Source organism: Pteropus alecto, unplaced genomic scaffold (assembly GCF_000325575.1).
Source record: "Pteropus alecto unplaced genomic scaffold, ASM32557v1 scaffold213, whole genome shotgun sequence".
Taxonomy (NCBI): Eukaryota; Metazoa; Chordata; class Mammalia; order Chiroptera; family Pteropodidae; genus Pteropus; species Pteropus alecto.
Window position 1 is genome coordinate 1,516,487 of NW_006434829.1, and position 6,245 is coordinate 1,522,731.

The following is a 6,245-nucleotide window of genomic DNA, read 5'->3' on the forward strand; positions in this document are numbered from 1 at the left end:
GTCCTCGGTGCCGTCACTTTGCAGCTACAGTGGTCCCGCGTGCGAGCGTCTGCCCAGGCTGCAGTTCCCGCAGTGATGTCAGCACCATGTGACAAGGGCAGCGACGTCCCCCGCCCGCCCCTGCTCGGCTGGGGTGGACCGCGCCTTTGGAGGGCGCTGACGTAGCTGGCTAGCACCCGCGGGAGCGCGTGCCTGGTGGATGTAGTCCGTGGACGAGGTCGCTCCGTCTCCCTTCGCCGAGGCCGTCTGCCGTCGATGTCTTGGCGGATGCTCCAACACCCTCGGTCGCTCAGCGCCTCTGTGCCCGGGGAGGAGCCGCACCGCAGGCCCTGTGCACGGCCGGCCCCTGTCTGCACGCTCTGCCGCCTGCGCATCGTCGCTCCCCCAGCTCGTTCTCGATAGCCCGGCCCTCACTCAGCTCTCGGCCGCCAGTGCGGACTCTCCCGGGCCGGTCGCCCCCGCCGCCCGCCCCTGCTGTCCGCGCCTCATCTCATCCGGTCCTCACAGCGCCGAGATCGCCGCGGTTACCGTGCCTGCTTCCCGCCTGCTCGCGTCGCGTCTCCAGGTGACCGGCCGGCCTGGTCACGGCTGCAGCCGTTGCACGCGGCCAGCTCTCCACGTCGAGCACGTGCTGCAGCGAACGACTATGCCTTTTTATTTTATTGAGTCATTTCTCCAGAACGAGCCTGCAGGAAGTGGGGTGTCCTGCCTGGAGGACATCTGTGTCCCAGTCCCCCAGGCTCCCTGTGTTCCTCCAGCCCGTCCCGACTCTCCCCGACTCTCCCCGGAGCGTCTCTGCCCACGGAGCCGAAAGGGCCATGCCTCCTGCCTCCTCTTCTCGGAGACGCAGCCGCGAACCCCGTGCGCTCCGTCCGCGTCCGCGTCTACTCCATCCTCGGAGATGCTGAGAAAGACGAGCGGCACAAACTCACACTCACTCACAGTCTCTCATACACACTCACACACACACGCACACATGCACACATGCACATACTCGCACACGCACACGCATGCACATGCACACACTCACACACATACTCACACACACTCACACACACACTCACGCACACTCACACACACTCACTCACACTCTCACACACACTCACTCATGCACTCACACTCACAGAAACTCACACAAACTCACACATGCACACACTCACACACTCTCACACATGCTCACACACACTCACACACACTCACATGCACACAAACACTCGCACACATGCACAGATACTCACATAGTCACTCACACACATGCATACACACTCACACACACATGCACACACACTCACATGCACACACACACACTCGCACACATGCACAGATACTCACATACACAGTCACTCACATGCATACACACTCACACACACACTCACACACACATGCACACACACACTCACATGCACACACATGCAGACACACGCACACACACGCACACACATGCACACTCGTGCACACACAGCACACACACGCATGCACACATGCACACTCACACATGCACATGCATGCACACTCGTGCATACACGTGCACACATTCACATTCACATACGCACACGCGCACACGCAACACACACTCATACACACACTCATACACACACGTGCACTGACACACTCACACACACGTGCACATACACACGACACTCTTCTTGAAGGCTTTGCCATTTTGTTGGGAAGGGCGAGGTGCCAGTGAGTGTCATGATCCACAGCCTGTAGCCCTGGGGATGCTGCTGGACGTGGGGACGCCCCAGGACGTGGGGAAACCCCACTGTGTTGCCGAAGCACAGGCACCTCCCTTCGGCCAGGACCAGGTCGCCGCGGGCTTCCGGCGACTGGATGAGCCCCGTGGGGCTGGAGCGGGGCTGGCACTGCCAGAGAATCGTGGGTGTTTCCTGCCTGCTGACCACACGGGCGGGCGTTTCTGGGGCGTGGTGCCCACGGGGTATTAGTGCAGAGGACAGAGTGGGCCGCCTGGCCACCTCGCGTAAACACACGGGGCCGTTGAGAGTGTGAGTGTGCAGGGGTGTATGAGTGGGCGTGGACGAGTGTGTGTGAGCTTAGCGTTTTCCCACCGGGAATGTGACATCGATTTCTCAGCATCTGATTGTTGCTGGAGGACCTGTCCCCTGTTGGTGTCCGTGACAAGACGGCCGCTGATACACTTCTAACTCCTGTGAGGCCAGAGAAGGGACACGTGCTGGGATGTGGTCATCGCTGTTTTCAGCGGGTTCTGCTACTCAGAAGCGCTGTGTCTTATCAGGAAGACGCCGTGGGGCCCCACGTCGCGGAATCTACAAGGAATGCCAAAACCGGGTGTGACTTCAAAGAGGGTTTTATAAACGCATGGCAGCGGGGCCCGTGTGGTACGGGGCAGCGGGGCCCGTGTGGTGGTCTGTGTGGTACGGGGCAGCAGGGCCCGTGTGGTGGCCAGTGTGTGAAGCCGGTACGGGGCGGCGGGGTGGTGTGGCTTGCACAAGGCCGGTCTGTCGTCGACATCCCAGAGGCCACACCGCTGCTGCTGACGTTTCGATACTGGGGGACGGGGAGCCAGAAATCTAGATTCTCTCTTGGAATTTTTCATTTTGAAAGTGGAGTTCTGCTACCGTCTGAAACATTTGCTGCGCAGATCAGCTCGAGCTCCGGGAGGCCAGTTCGCAGCCCTGGGTCTGACCTCTGAGTAGTACTTCTTCTAAATGCAAATGTTAAAAGCTGCCTTAGAGCTGTGAGCTAGTGGGCTGTGAATTCCATCTGCACGGAATGTCTCCTTTTGTAGGTTTCCAGCAAGGTGCAGGAAAAACAAGACTGCTTCTTGATGTATCTCCACCCACCTGCTGTGTTTGCATGGGCGGCACAAAGCTCAACTCGGAACTGCTAGAGCCACAATGATGGCTTTCAATCCATCTCCCCAAACGGGGATGAAGCGGTCGATTTGCACCACAAACGGCCAAGGACTGCAGGAGCCGAGGCCCGGCTCTGGTGTCGGGGCCGGGCTCTGTCACCAGGAGGTGAGCGTGACTGAGCCCCGAGTCTGCAGCTCCTGCGAGGCCTCTGCAGCCGTTGGCACCGTCTGCCCGCCTCCTTCCCCGTGCTGCCCGGGCCTCAGCAGGTGGGGCGAGGACGCGTTACAGTCCCTGCCCGGGGCCTCGCCAGGCTCCTTCTCCGTGCTCCGAAGGAGTAGTCATTGTCGCCTGATTCTGGGGTCAAAAGAACCAAACCGAACAACAACAACAATAAAACAAGCTCTCTGGAGAAGCAGTGGCTGATTATTTTAACTCATTCTGCCCGTCTCAAGCAGGAAGAGAGCGTGAGCTCCTGTTATCAGCGGGAACAGGAAATTCGTTTTGAGCTATTTCAGGCAATCACACAGCCGTCCCGCCCCCCAGTTCAGGTGTTTTGTTTGCAGGTAAGAACAAAGACGAATCGAGCCGGCTTGAAGAGTGAGGTGCTTCGTTGGCACGCGGAACGGAACCATTGCGGCCGCGGTCGGCGTCGGACGCAGACGGCCCGGGGCTCTGCCCGCGCGGCGGGAGCTCCGGCTTCGCCCGGCTCCGATGTCCCAGCTCTGCCTTCTCTTCCGCCTCTGCTTCGTCCTCAGGCTGGAGTTTCTCACGGCGGGAACTGCTGCCCGACCCAAGCGTTCGAAGACGAGGTCTCAACACTCACACTTGACCCAGCTCGGTGCTCATGCGGCCCCCGCCACTGCGGCCGGGAGCGTGCGGTCGTCGGGTGACTTAGCCGAGGTCCGCAGGTCCGTTTCTGGGGAAGGAACGTGGACTCAGGTTCCGGACGCCTGTCACAGCCTCACACAGGCGTTGTTGGAAGTCGAAAGGAGGTTTGGAGAGAAATGGGTGCCGGGGCGTTGTCTGCCCCAGTTCCTGTAAGACGCAGGTCCTGACGGGGAGTGTGCCTGCTACGACTTCAGGGCGCGCGCGTGTGCGTGCATGCGCGTGCATGTGTACTCGCATGTGCATGCGTTATGCGTGTGTGCATGCATACGTGCATACGTGTGCGTCTGTGCGTGCATGTTTGTGTGTGTGCGCACACATGTGTACGTGTGTGCGTGTGTGTCTGTGTGCACGCGTGCGTGTGCGTGTCACTAGGCAGAACGCCCCTGCATGTCCAGGCCGGGCGGCCCTCCCAGGCAGCCGGCGGGAGGCCAGGCCCGTCACGGCGCCACACCCGCGTTCAGAGGTGGTGAGGGAGTCGTACCCTCCGGTTTTGGGCGGGACGGCCCTCATCTCACACCTGGGTCTCGTCCTGGGGTGTGAGATGAGGGCGGGTGGTGGCCTTGGTACTGAGCAGAGGGTCCAGGCTTGCGGCCCTCTCTCGGGGAAGGAGGCGTCTGTGGAGCAGGCCACCTGCGGGAGGCCGCCAGCCCAGGGCTCGTCCGCGTGGGCGCCTGCTCCCGGATGGCGCCCGTCCTTCCTGTTCAGGTGACAACAGCATGTGTGTGACACACTCGGAACACAGGGTCTTCAGCTGGGCCCTCTGGCCCCGTGTTCACTGAGCGAGTCTCTTACCGTCTGAGAGGCGCTCGCTTGCTGGCGGAGGGAGGACGCGACGTGTGAGCCGAGTGGCCGCCAGCGCCTCCGCAGGGCCCGCCGTGCCGTGTCTGCACCAGGGGCGGCCAAGCGCACGGCACGAAAGGGCGCTCGCCTCGCCCCTCGAACCCCTGTGTCTGGAGCGTGTGTTCGCCCCGCCCCGTTTCACGGCGACCCGCACAATTCCCTCAGCGTCCCCTCGCTCGTGACGACGGGGCGGGTTCACCTCCAGACGCTTAGCCCCCAGGGTAAGTTCGACCGAGTGTGATTAAGTGCGTTTCTATTATTTAAAACATTTTTTTAATCGACTATGACTTGTTTATGAAAGCCACACACAGCGCAGTAGACAGCGATTATAATATAGAAACAATAAGGAAGAAAACAGAGTTCGCTCGCTGTTCCGGCATTCAGACGCAGCAGCTGTCACCATTGAGGGGAGTATCTTGTCTGTTTTCCCGATCATATTTATGAGTTTTTATTTATCTGGAATCATAAACATTTATTTACTTGTCATTTTCTGTGTGCATTTTGACATACCTATTAGTCAAGATAGGGTGGGCTCAGTCGTGGTAACAAATGAATCCTGAACGTTAGGGCTTCGATACCGCGAATACGTCTTTCTCCATCAAGCAAAGTCTCTTCCTGGCGGAGCTCCTGGTGGGAGGCCTCTCGAGAGGGGCTCGGTGCTCCCGCCCAGGTATCCGGCTGCTTGCTTCATATATTGATCCTTCTAGAACATACAGCTCCCAAGATCCACGTGAAAAGGGAGGGGAGAGCTGGAGGCTCCGAAGGGGAAGATTGAAGGGCCACGTTTGGAACTTGCTTAATAAGCACCTCTGTCCATCCCGCTGCCTAAAACGCGGTCACGTGACCCCACCCACGTCCCAGGGTGGACGTCCTGCGTGTCCGCAAACGGAATGACGTACGTGGCCAACAGCCATGTCCAGTCTTCAGACGTCCTTGGAGACTGATTTTGATGGCGTGTCTCGTATTCGCTCCCTGGTTTATTCACCTGAAAGCTGCATGCAGGGTCTCACAGCTGTCGGTAAATGTCAGCAGCCACGGCGGTTTACGTCGTCTTTTGCCTATGTCTGATTTTTTCCTTTAGGATAAATTCCTAGGTGGAGGATTGATAACAATAATAGCTAAAATTTAATTCTTAGGTGAGTCCAGAGCTGTAGCGTTTAGATACTCTCTCATTTAACGAGCAGCCACTGTGCTAACCTTCATTTCACAGAGGAGCGAAGCGAGGTGAACTAACCTGCCACGTGGGCTTGGTCACCACACGGCAGATCCGGCCTTTGGGTCCCCGTCTCCGGGGCTTCCGCCCTCGACTGCCAGCTTGAGGGGCCGCTGGGCCCGAGGGCCACATTCTCCCTCAGGAAGATTGTATTAATGCGCCCTCCTTTCTACACTGTGTAGACGTGGCTGAAGGCCCGTTGCAGCCATTTTAAAGATTTTCTTCAAACGAACAGTCACACTGTTCGGCGGCTAAGAAGGGACACACGCACGTCCCCCGACTGTCACGGCTACAAAACCGGTGGTCGCCACAGCCACGTGTGGCAGAGGTGCCCCGGGTCGGCAGAAGTTCCAAAAGGTCTTCCGGAAACAGTAATTAAGAGCAGGATTTCCTGAAACGTTGACATTTCAGTAGTTTTCATTCTCGACCCTTGTAGAAAAATATTTAGGTTGGAAGGATTTCAGACA